Source organism: Pan paniscus, chromosome 23 (assembly GCF_029289425.2).
Source record: "Pan paniscus chromosome 23, NHGRI_mPanPan1-v2.0_pri, whole genome shotgun sequence".
In the NCBI taxonomy this organism is placed as follows: domain Eukaryota; kingdom Metazoa; phylum Chordata; class Mammalia; order Primates; family Hominidae; genus Pan; species Pan paniscus.
Window position 1 is genome coordinate 37,187,642 of NC_085927.1, and position 12,898 is coordinate 37,200,539.

Sequence of the window (12,898 nt, forward strand, 5' to 3'; positions counted from 1 at the left end):
CACATGCTCTGTGGTCCTAAGCAAAGTGAGGCATTCGTTTGCTTCTGGGTGAACTAATACCAAGAACCTCTTTATCTTTCACCTCCCTTCTCGGAGCTGCCCCACAGAGGGGGATTAAATGTATACTAAGCTTTCCCCTCAATAAATTTGGCTTTCAGTATTCTTTCCCATCGTCCCCCAAAAGCTAAAGAAAAGCCCTGGTAATTCAAGAATTCTGCATCTGAATTATATTTCTCCAAGGATTCCTTGTTCTTAGAAGTGGTAGGAAAATACTTCGTGTGATTGTGTAACCTGATTTTTTTTTTTTTTTTTGGTGTTGGTGGTGTCGGTAGGGAGATGAGAGGAGTTAGTCTTTTCTAAAACTGTGATAATAATAATGGTCTCACTGCCTACCATGTGTTGAGGGCTTAATGGTATTCCAGGCTCTGCACTGAGCATTGTGCAAGCATCATCTTATTTAACCCTTTCAGCCCTGCTAGGAGATGGCTGCTGGCATTGTCATGTCATAGTGACAAGAAAGCAAAGCATATTTTTGTCACTTGCCAAAAACCACACAATTAGAGAGTGGCAGAGCTGGAATTCAGTTTCTTAAGTGCTGGGTCCCCTGTGCAGCTTCACTAAACTTCCATCCCACCTTCTTTGGCCTGGAGAGGAAGCAAAGTTAAGCAGGATATCTCTTTTTCTTTCCTTCTTTCCTTCCTTCCTTTCTTTCTTTCCTTTTTTTTTTCTTTTCTTTTTTCTTTTTTTTTTATGGAGTCTCTCTCTGTCGCCCAAGCTAGAGTGCAGTGGCACAATCTCGGCTCACTGCAAACTCCGCCTCCCAGGTTCAAGCAATTCTCCAGCCTCAGCCTCCCTAGTAGCTGGGATTACAGGTGCTCACTACCATGCCTGGCTAATTTCTGTATTTTTTTTTTTTAGTAGAGACGGGGTTTCGCCATGTTGGTCAGGCTGATACGAACTCCTGGCCTCAGGTGATCCAGTCACATCAGCCTCCCAAAATGCTGGGATTACAGGCATGAGCCACCGCACCTGGCCTAAGCAGGATATTTCTAGACTCTCTTGAAGCTAGGCTTCTGGATGCAGATTTTTTCCTGCCAATGAGAGGTATTGATGTGAGATTTAGGAAGCTAATGTGAGTCCATCCTCTGGCAGTTTGTGGCTATTGCTATTGGCAAATAGTGTGGTGGTAGTAACTGGAGGTTTTCCTGCAACAGGGACCTCACTTCATTCTCCCACATCCTAGACATCAAGAGGCAGTGGTGTTAGAAATACAACAGCGCCTTGCATCTGGCATAAGTCTGGCAGTAGCTGTCCAAGTGCCTCTGCTCTGTGTATTCTGGGAGTTATTCTAGGAGACTTAACCTAGAACTTGCTCCTTCTCCGCTTCCAGTGGTCTTACATGCCCTGGATTCCCTGTATTAAATCCCTTCCTGCTCAAGATACCTAGGCTGGATTCTGTTTCCTGCATGGAGCCTGGACTGATACATTGGGTGGCATCAGGGAAACCCATTCTAGTTTCTGAGCCTTACTTTCTGTACCACTTGCAGAATCATAGAAAGGCTGTAATGAGGGAGTGGAAGCAAAAGAGCTTCCCAAAGGTAAGTCTTTCTGCAGATATCGTGGCCCGATCAGAAGGTACTCTTCCAAATAGAAGACATGGGATGTAGTTTCCCCAGTAAATGGCCCATACTCACCCGTTACTTTGAAAGCCATTATAGAGCCTGCTACCTAAACAGCTCGCCAAGGACTTGGAGAGCACCTGGAATATGGAACAAGGGGCAGGACAGGCTTTTAGCTCATGTCTGTTTCTGCTCCTCTTCACTCTTGATTCTACCACCTGTGCCAGCTCACCTGGGGGCCTTGCTATGACAGCACAGTGAGGAGCTCCTGACATGAGCTACATAACCCTTGCCCTTCTATTTTACAGGGGACATGGCAGGATGCCCCAGGAACAGACTCCACCTCACCACTCTTGAGATGTTGCAGCTGCAGGAAGTCTGCAGTGCTGATCAGGGACCCGCAGGATCTTGTTCACCTAACAGAGAAATAGGTCTGAAGCAGACTACTGTGAGAATGAAGTCAGCTATCTGCCAGGATGCCTCAGCCACCATCAAGACTTTTGTGTGCAGAGAAACAGGATTTAAGAGGGGAGGGACTGAAAGGCTGTGGAAGCCACTGGGTTCAGTCATCCATTCAAACCACATTTTTTGACCACCCCTTATGTGCTAGGCCCTGTGCTTACACTCAGGATTTAATAGTAAAGAAATTATTGGACCCCATTGGGCTGATAGTATTTCAGGGGAGAGAGACGTGAACATGGTTATACATGAGGGTGATTAGTGTCAAATTGTGGGAAGCAAAGTGGGTGGGGTGTGTGTGCTGTGGAAGCCCAGGGAAACCACCTGATTCAGTCAGGGGCAATCAGGGAAGGATACCTGGAAGAGGTGACACCTAAGCCAAGACTTGATGAACATATACGAATATTTTTGGCAAACAGGGATGGTGAAGTGAGGGGAAAAATGCTTCTAGAGAGAACAGCCTGAGTGAAGACTCTGGAATGAGAATGAATTTATCCCAGGACTCAGAGATGTTCAGAAGTGCTCAGTAAGGGGTGATGGGGAGAACAGCAGAGCCAGACCTCACAGGGCCCTGGAGACCAGGCTAAGGAGCATGGCTTTGTTGTGAGGACACTGAGAAACCATGGAACGGTTTTGGGCAGGGAAAGGTGTTACAGTTATTGATGGTTGCATAAATCCATAGAGCTTCTATTTCTCTAATAGACTATTTTTTAGAACAGTTTCAAATTCACAGCAACATTGAGAAGAAAGTACAGTGAGTTCCCACCTATCCCTCACCCACCAACATAGCCTCCCCCACCATCAACATCCTTACAATAGATGAACTAACACTGACATATCATTATCAACCAAAGTTCATAGTTTACATTCGGGTTCGCTCTTGGTACTGTACAGTCCATGGTTTTTGACAAATTTATAATGACACGTATCCACCATTATAATAATGTACAGAATAATTTCGCTACCCTAAAAGCCCTCCATCTCCCATGGAACTTTTTTAAAGGAAGGATTTGTGGGTTTCTCTCTCACATCTATAGAATTAGAATCCTTACAGGTAAGTCCCAGGAATTTGCATATTAATGTTTCCCCCACCTATTTCCATATAGAGGGTGAAATTTAGACAGCTAATCCAAGCCATGATCTGTCTACAGAAACTTCTGGGTGATACAATATCTAAGGCCTCTTCTGTGCCTTGGCCTGGAAATCCACTTCCAGTTGACTTTAGAAATAACCAAGCAGTTCTCATGGGACCCCGGTGGCCTTCCCTGAATGATTGGTGTTGAGAAAAGATCCTTCCCCCTGCAAAGCTTTTTCTTCCCACCAGGGCTGTTGGACTTCTAGCCTTCCTCTAGGGACACTCAGCAGAACTCTTTCAGGGGAATATGTGGTGCATGATGACCAAAGTTTGGAAACAAAATGAAGGGAAAGAGCAAAAATGCATACATCTTCTGGAGTTAGCTCCCCCCATCTTTGCTATAGTAGTCAAGATTCTCGCCTGTAATCCCAGCACTTTGGGAGGCTGAGGCGGGTGGATCACGTAAAGTCAGGAGTTCAAGACCAGCCTGGCCAACATGGGGAAACCCCATCTTCGCTAAAAATACAAAAATTAGCCAGGTGTGGTGGTGCACACCTATAATCCCAGCTACTCAGGAGGCTGAGACAGGAGAATAGCTTGAACTCAGGCACGGAGGTTGCAGTGAGCCGACACCGTGCCACTGCACTCCAGCCTGGGTGACAGAGCAAGTCTCCATTAAAAAAAAAATTCTCAAAGTGCTGTAGCAGCTTCCTGTACACTAACGAAAGCACACTTTATCCATTAATGCATGTGGCTCTTGCCATGTCTAAAGTGGAAAAAAATATGACTTGGATCAAGGATGGAAGATTCTCATTCAGTAGAGTGAGTTCTTTGTAAACTAGGAGGTTTTATTATTTCTTTCTGTATCTGTAGTGCTAAAAGGTTACTGGCCAGGGGGAAGCTTAGTGAGTGTCTGTTGAATGAATGAATGAATGAATGACTTAAATAGTGAAGAGGAGACAGTTTGCTTCAATGCTTGGCACACATAGGTGCTCAGTTTAATGACACATTCTTATTGTGAGGCCTAGGTCAGCTGTCAGGAGCCTGGGTTATTAATCTGGCATTACCTTTAATACACTATAAAATGGTGGGTCAGTCTCTTTTCCTGTCCAGACCTCAGTTTCCTCATCTAAAAGATAAAGGTCCTTCCAGTTCAGGCATTTTATGAAGTGGATGAGAATTTGGCACTGACTTTTTTAAAGAGGTCTATACACACAGCGAGACTACTACATACCCACAAGAATGAATAAGATGAAAAAGACTGACAACGCCGAATGTTGACAAGGATGTGGAGTAACTGGAACTCTCATACATTGTTGGCAGGAATGTAAAATGGTACCAGAATTTTGGAGAAAGATCTTATGTGGTTTCTTACAGCACTCAACATAGTCCTACCTTCTGACCCAGCAATTCAATGCTTAAGTATTTACCAAGAGACATAAAAATAAATGTTCACAAAAAGATTTGTATCAGAATGTTCTTGAAGCTTTACTTATAGTGGCCTCAAACTGGAAATAACCCAATGACCATAAACAAGAGAATAAATAAATCAATTGTGGTAAATTCATACATTGGAATCCTACACAACAGTAAAACGGACAAAGTACTGCTACATGCAACAACAAAAAACAGTCTCCAAAACCTTATGTTGAATGAAAGAAGCCAGACACAAAAGAGTACAAATTGTATGATTCTACTTACACGAAGTTCCCTCTAGACTTTACTCATATACTTGCCACCACAGCCCTGTGATGGGTATTGTCCATCATACCCATTTGACAGATGACAAAACTGAGGTTTGGAGAGGGAAGTGAGTCATCTAGGAGGTAGCAGAGTCAAGATTTGAACCTATGACTCTTGAACCTTTTGAGATGCAGCTCTGCCTATAGTGTAGATCAAGGACTGAATGGTGGCTAAAGCCTGTTGGATCCATGAGTATGAAATTAATTCTGATATTGACACTAAAATCCAAGGTTTTTTTTTTAAGGTATATTCTGTGCTGCTTTCAGGAAAAAAAAAAAGAGAGAGAGAAAGGGAGAGAAGAAGTGATTAAGTCTACCTTCCTCCTGCCCACCCTTCCCCTAACACTTACCCTTTCAAAGGTCCATCGCTGGACCCATAGGCATGGGTGTGGGGTTTATTGTCATCTACAGCAGCTGAGATGCAGCCATTGCAGGCCACATGGTGCGAAAAATATTTGAAAGTTCACAGGGGAAAAAAAGGGAGAGGAGGGAGCGGTGAGAAGCAACTTTTGCCAACTCTGAAAACAGTTCCGCCCACTAAGTCTTCACTGTGCAGAAGGGGCCAGATCAGATTAGGGCCACCAGTTGCCACAGGATACTGTCTTGAGTCCACTAACTCTCACTAAGCTCCGAAAATCCCGTTTACGGTGTTTAGGACACCTCTGGAGGAGTTTGCTGTGTAAATATTATTCCACCATTAAATCCTACAACCAGGCCACCGTCAACAAGTGGATTCGCAATGGTTTCGCCAAGGGGGGCTGCGCTGGGGACCTGTGAAGTGCGGCCAAGGGGCTTGGCCCAGAAGCCAGTATGAGTGGTAAAGCGCCTCATTCTCCTACTAAAGCCTCCTGCCACTTGGGCCTGCTTAATAAAACGGGGCCGCTGGGGCACTCGATTTGGGCTGGGAACCAAACACACCTCAGGAGCCACTTAGAGCTAGGGCCTGCCTTAGACAGCTGGCGTTCCTATTTACCGACCTTAATCTCATGCAGGGCCCTTGTGGGCTGCAGCCCTCTTGGCTGAGACTGGGACTTAGCTCCACTATCTCCCACTTCGGCAGCAGATCTGACGTGGGCATCGTTCTGGGGAGGTGACTTTTTCCCAGCCGGAGGCAATTTTGCTTTGGGTGCCCTTTCTGTTGTCTGCAAGCCCAGACCCTTTCTTTATTAATTTGTGTATCTGGAGGAGGGAAATGGCTGGATGACGAGCCATCGATTATTGTGGATGGATAACCTATCTGACTCAGCAGATGCTGCTGTTGCTGCTGCTGCGATGGCTGTCACTGTTTTTTGCTTTTTTCTTTCTTTTTTTTTAAAATTAATTAATTTCCTTTTAAGCTGATTTGCAGATTGCACTTCTGGGATGTGGTGAGCAAGGATGAAGGACTTAAATTTGAAAAGTGCCTAGCTCAGGTATGGTAGGAATTCATCATTCCAGAATTGTTCTTTGCACTCAACCGTGGGCAAGACAAGCCTGGTGCTCTCACAGTGAGAAATCCAATGTTCTGAACCTAAAGGGATATGACCCAGGTAGGTCCTGACACACAAGGGTGTCCAGTAAATGGGGACTGAGGCATATGAAGCCCCAAGCACCACTGTGTCTGGCACATAGCAATTGCTCAATTAACATTCTTCTTTCGGGAGTTTGAGCCCCAGCTCAGTCATGTTTGCAGCTGCGTGATGTTGAGAAAATCCCTTTCCTTTTCTGAGCCTCCGTTTCCACATCCGTAAAATGGAGCTTATATCTGCAACGTGGAGCTGCTTAAAAGGTTCATTCATCCACACATGGGCTTGTTTAATATGTAGTTTTCGACTACCTACTATGTGTTGGTACTGAGGGTTTTGTGATGAATAAAACCCAGTGTTTCCCTCAAGGAGCTGGTGGTCCACAGAGGAGTTAACAGGTAATTAGGATGTTCTGTTGTCAGTACTGTGATGTGGAAACCCTGATGAAAGGCCCTTAATGTAGCCTGCCCACAGGACAGGGGGTGACCAGCAATTACCTCTCAGAGCAAGGTTTAGCAAACTACTGCCCCCAGGCTAAATCTGGCCCACTGCCTCTTTCGTACAGCTCACAGGCTAAGAATGGTTTTTACACTTTTAAATGGTTTTACACAATCAAAATCATGTTTCATGCCACTTGAAAATTATACGACATTCAAATTTCAGTGTCCATAAATCACGCTTTATTGAAACATAGCCATGCTCATTCATTGGTGTATTGTTTGTGCCTCTTTGCACTTTGACAACAGAGTTGAGTCGTGGCAACAGAGACCAGGTGCCCCCACGAAGTCTAAAATATTTACTGTCTGGCTCTGTACAGAATAAGTTTGCTGACCACTGTCCTAGAGGAAGTGATATGTGAGCCAAGCCAAAGGACAGGGAGAAATTGGTCAGACGGAGATGGATGAAAGGTGTGAGAAGAGAACCTGCTTTACAGGTTGCAGAAAATTCGTGGCATCTTCAAAGATGATGCAATTCCTGTGCAACAAACTGCAAAGTACCATACCAACTTGAGTGAGTATTCAGAACAGTGGAGGACAGGCCCATCACCAGTCTCCTTAGAGAAAGTACAAGGGGAAAAATCATGACACAACATCTCATTTATTCAGCACCTATTTGGTCCACTGTAGTTTTCCTAACACTCTCATATTCAGTCCTCCAAATGGACCTGAGAAATGGGATCATTAACCCACTTCACAGATGAAGAATTGGGAGCTCAGAGAAGTAAAGACACCCAGCCAAGGTCACACAGCAAAACAGAGAACAGAATGCCCAGGCTGTCTCCTTTGCAAATTCATGTTCCAAACCCACACTCATAAACCAGTCATTTGTCAGCCCTTATCCTGTAACGTTAAAAAACTACATGTTGGTAAGAAACAAGAAAAATAAATGAAAAATGAAAGAACTAGAATCCAAAGTAGATTTTTTTTTTTGAGACAGGGTCTCATTCTGTTGCCCATGCTGGAGTACAGAGGCGTGATCACAGCTCACCGCAGCCTCGAACTCCTGGGCTCAAGCGATCCTCCCACCTCAGCCTCCCAAAGTGTTGGGATTAGAGGGATGAGCCACGGCGTTTTGCCCAAAGTAGAAATTTTGCAGCTACTCTCCAGCCTCCAACATCTTGGATGCTGTATCCTCTTCCCTCCCCTCAACTCTTGCAAGTCCTTCTGAAATCCAGCTACACCGCTGGGAAGGAGAAAGAGAAAAATAAAAATAAGCCAGGCTTCCCAGAAAGAGCCAGCAGGAGAGAGCTCTCTGAGATGGGTGGAGAGACGCATCCCTGAACGCAGCAGAGTTGGCAGGCCCAGCTCCCGGCAGCTGTTGGCTGCGCACAGAATAAACACAAGCGGATGGATGGGTTCGGGCAGGGAAGCCACCTCGCCTGGCGGGCTCTAGGCAAAGCCGCGAGGCGCGGGGTGGCAGGCCTGCCAGCTGACGGGAAGTGACTCGGGCGCGGGGTTTGTGCTTTTGGCTGCTTGGCGCAGGTCTGCGCAGCATCAGGGGCATTGGTGAGAGACATAGGAAGCTATGGAAGTGGGAGGTCCTGGCAGCTCCTGTCTGCGTGTCCTGGGGTGAGACTGTTTACCCATCTGAACCTCAGTGACCTCATCCATATGTGGAGGTAGCAGTACCCTCCTTTGGGGACAGTTGTGCAGTGGACATTAAGAGGTGCTGCTCGGATCCCTCTTCGAGGAAAGTCTCATCGTCCCAGCATCTGGGAGTGCTCGCCTTAGCCACTGGCCCCTTAAGGGATGGCCCCAGCTCCAGAACTTCATCTGAGGTCATATCCTTGTGGGGATAGGAGGCCTTCATCCAATGACCGATCCATGTAAGTTATAAAGGCCTGGATGGCACTGAAGGGCTGTTCTAGTTTCAGGGCTGCCCATGTTGTTGGCTGAGGCCATTGTTCAGCCTGCATCGTGACTCAACTTCTCCCTCCACCCACTTCCCCTCTTCCCTCCCTTCTGTGGGTGTCAATCCGAAGAGTCTTCCTAATAAATGACATGCATGGTAAACTCTGCCTCACTATGCTTCTTGGGCACCCAACTTGGGACTATATGCTTGAGAAATTGTGTTTGGAAAGCACCTATGGCCCAGAGGGAGCTCAATATGTGCGAATAAGCAAAAGGGAGATGAGAACTGCAGAGGAACCTACTTCAACATGTCCACATCCCTCTTGATGTTAAAGATAATGAACAAAGTAAATCAGCAGAGCAGGAGTCCTTTTCTCACACATTGGGGCATTTGTTCTGCCATCAAACACTGAAGCCCAGATATGCACCAGACATGCACAAGCAGCTAAAGGCATTATTATTCCCACTTGACAGAGGTGAAGACTGAGGCCAAGAGAAATGATTACAATCTGGCAGAGTATGCTGCATGATCATTTATTCATTTATTCATAAAGTATTGAGTGCTGGGCTCTGGGGCAACTGGAGCCTGCTCAGAGCCCAGGAGAGAGACACTAGGTGAGCCCAGCAATGAAAATGACACAAAATTTGAGAAAAGTACGATGCACACATGCAGGGGGTGATTAAGGGATAAAATGGGGGAACCTAAGGTGGCCAGGAGGGGTCACAGCAGGATTGAAATTGACATCTTCCAACTCTGCTTCCTCAGCTGCCCAACAAATTTCTGTTTGGAGAGGTAAACTGGAGAGGCTGGGTTCTCAGCCATCCCTAGCTTCTTCCCACTTCTGTGTTTAAGAGCCAACACAAAAGCCCCAAATGTCCCCACCCTCTCTGCAACTGAGGAGCCAGAATCCCATAGCTGAGTTTCTTCTCCAGCCAATCCAAGACTTAGCAAACTCGGTTGTCTCCAAAGCAAGATGGCCAAGTTTGGAAGCAACTCCGAATCTTCCCTTTCCTCTGCATGTCTCCAGCGAGTGGACAGCTTCTCTTTCCAGTAATCCAAGCCAAAGTCATTTCTCTCCGTTTTCCTCCTTTTTCTCTCATAGGCTGAAGCATCTGTCCTCTGCAGAAGCTCTTTCCTCCTCTGAAGTCCCCCACCCAGGTCTTTTTCCTGGCAACATCAAGATGCTTTCTCAGCATGGGGAAAAAGAGTCTAGAAGGGTCATGGCTCAGTGGCAGCTATTGGATTCCTGGGAAAAGCCAGGCTCAGAGTGTGAAACAGAGAGAGGAGACCATCAGAGCTATGTGGATGCAGTGGTGAGTGCAGCAGAAATGCCCCTTCAAAGCCACAGCCTTGGGAAGCTCTCTCAAAGACAGCCTGGAACAGTCTCACTTGTACCAGCACAAGTCCCAGAAAGCCTGGCCCCTGCCCAGGTCTGCAGCCTCCAAGCCCACTGCTCCATGTAAGTGCCCCAGCCTGCACTGCTGCCAAGTTCCTCCCCTCTCTTCCTTCTGTCTGGAATGCTGGTCCTCCTGTTGGCTAGGACCAATAGATTCTTCCAACTGTAGCTCAAGTAGCACCTCCTCTGAGAAGCATTCCTGGCCAGCCCTAGCGCTTTCGTACCTCTCCTATAGACCTCTTCATGTAAGAGCACTTGTCACACTGAATTGTCATTGTGGGTTGACTCATCTTCTTCCCTCACCAGTCTTTGAGCCATTTGAAAGCAGGGAACACTGGAGTTTACTCATGCTGTGACCACCAGAAGTTAGTTCAGAGCCTGCACATAGTAGGTGCTTTGATGTTGTTGCCCGACTTCACCAGGGCTCCCCTTCTCTCTTTTTATCTTGGCTTCATCCTTCAAATAGGCCTGAAATTGTACCTGGGATGGCCATCCACCTTCCTGAACTGGTACATCCCTTGCTTAGTAACCCACCAAGAGAAAAAAAATCTCAGGGAAGATTCTCATTGGTCCAGAATGGGTCATGTGCTTCTCTCTGAAACAATCACATGACCTGGGGAAAGGATGGCTTTGATTGGCCAGGTCTGGGTCACATGTGGCTCCTGTGGCTGGCAGTGAGATCAGCTACATCAGGAAGCAGTAAAGGAAGCAAAAGGAAGCAGTGGTTGTATTTCTGGAAAATGAGGAGGAGTGTGAGACAGGGAGAGACAACATATTTCCACCATGAACCATGTAGATCAATCTTGGGGGGAAAAGATGTGTGTTTGCTTTACCAAACTGATTATTTTGTGGAGTAACTGGTGATTTTCTCCAAAAGGAGAGATTCTGAAATTCCTCTGATAAGAGCCTATATTGGGTTATCAATGCACCTAGTGAGCAGTTGACAAATATTTAAGAATGAGGCTGGAGTGTGAAAGGCCTTGAATGATTCAAGATGTTTGATCCTGTAGCTGAGCAAACTACAGCCCTGGAACTGGCCATCTGTTTTATAAATAAATCTTTATTGTAAAACAGCCACACACATATTGTCTAAGGCTACTTTCACTACATCTGCAGAGTTGAGTGGTTGTGAAAGTGACCGTATAGCCTCAAGCCAGAAATACTTAATGTCTGACAATTTACAGAAGGTATAGGGACAATGGGCCATGCGGTTCATTGGGTGGATCTGTAAGTGGTCGCTGGCCCACTGGTCTTTCTCTCAGGTGGGGCTCCCTAGAAACAGACCCTGAGACAAAGAAACCAGTGGGAGTTTATTTGGAAGGTGATCTCAGGAAGCACCATTAGGAAAGGGGCAGGGAGTCAGAGAGGAAAAGGAAGACAAACTTTAATAGGGGCATTAGGAGTATGTTATCATTGTCAACCAGAGCTTAGTTCCACTGGGAACTCTGGGAGTGGCATAGATTAAGTACTTCTGTGGGGTAAAGGAGCTGGGGTATTTATACACCAACTCCCACCTGGGACTGGTTGAGGACTGTTCCTAGGGCAGTGTAAATTATTTGGCACTTGCATCCTTGCCCATGCATGGGTCGAGCAGGCTCACAGCCAGAGGAAACCAATGAGCCACAGGTGCTGGCAAGCATGCTCTCTTCCCCAAACCCAGAGCAAAGAATCTGGCCCTAGATAATTCCTTGAGGCTGATTTTCCTCAGCTTCTGATGGAGGTGTCTTTGTGAACAATCTTGAGGAATTCCCAGGGGAGGGCTAGTGGTGGCAGAAAAGGGGAGTGGTTTACACTCCTGGATTGTACAGGTGTTTATAGAATGTCTATGATATGTCCATGAGTTTCCTGGCACATCTGTGGGAAGCAGAGCCCCTCTTCTGCTAAGTACTGGCAGTGAGATCTGGAGTGAGTTTCTACACATTTCTAAGCCTAAATTTCCTTTTCTGTAAAATGAGGCAACAAAGCTTCCCTGGCAGAGTGATTTGAGGATTAACAAGACACTTAGAATAGCTCCATCATAAATTGAGCCTCAATTATTATTATTTCCCATGTCCCTGGATTCTCCTCTGCCCCTCAACCTTTCTTTTGCATGCCCAGGGTCTCTGTACCCCTGGGAATGGAACTCCACTAGGTGGGTTTGGGAACAGTGGGGCTGGAGCCACAAAGCCAACACTCCCAGTGGGACTTGGGGAAGCTGCTTCACCCCTCTGGCCTCAGTTTCCTCATCTGCTGATTTGGGATTGGAGTATCTCGTCTTTTCTGCCCACAGAGTTGGTGGGTGTGAGAACTGAATGATGTGTATTCAAAGTGAGTTGTCAACTGTAGAGCAATGTGATATTTGTTTATTGTTTGCATAAATGTTTTTTGTTTGTTTTGTTGATTTTTTTGTTGTTGGTGGTGGTGGTGATTTTTCTGTCACCGTATGTGTGTCTGTGTCTGTGTGTGTGTGTGTGTTCTGTCACCTAGACTTGAGTGCAGCAGCATGATCATAGCTCATGCAGCCTCAACCTCCTGGGCTCAAGCAATCCTCCTACCTCAGCCTCCTGAGTAGCTGGGATTACAGGTAAGCACCTCCATGACCAGCTAAGGTTTTTAATTTTGTTTTCGTAGAAATGGGGTCTTGTTATGTTGCCCAGGCTGCTCTCAAACTCTTGCCTTCAAACAATCCTCCTGCTTTGGCTTCCCAAAATGCTGGGATGACAGGCATGAGGAACTATGCATGGCCTGTTTGGTTTTTCTTATACACGTGT

The 12,898-nt window shown here is 46.2% G+C and overlaps 1 long non-coding RNA gene across 1 annotated transcript; it reads left to right on the forward strand.

Moving 5' to 3' along the window:
• The first annotated feature begins 582 nt into the window (after window positions 1–582).
• Window positions 583–2,278, forward strand: LOC130541143 (uncharacterized). Its single transcript, XR_008955186.1, has 3 exons — window positions 583–660; window positions 1,548–1,598; window positions 1,928–2,278. It is a non-coding gene; the product is annotated as an uncharacterized LOC130541143 (long non-coding RNA).
• Window positions 2,279–12,898: the final 10,620 nt, after the last annotated feature.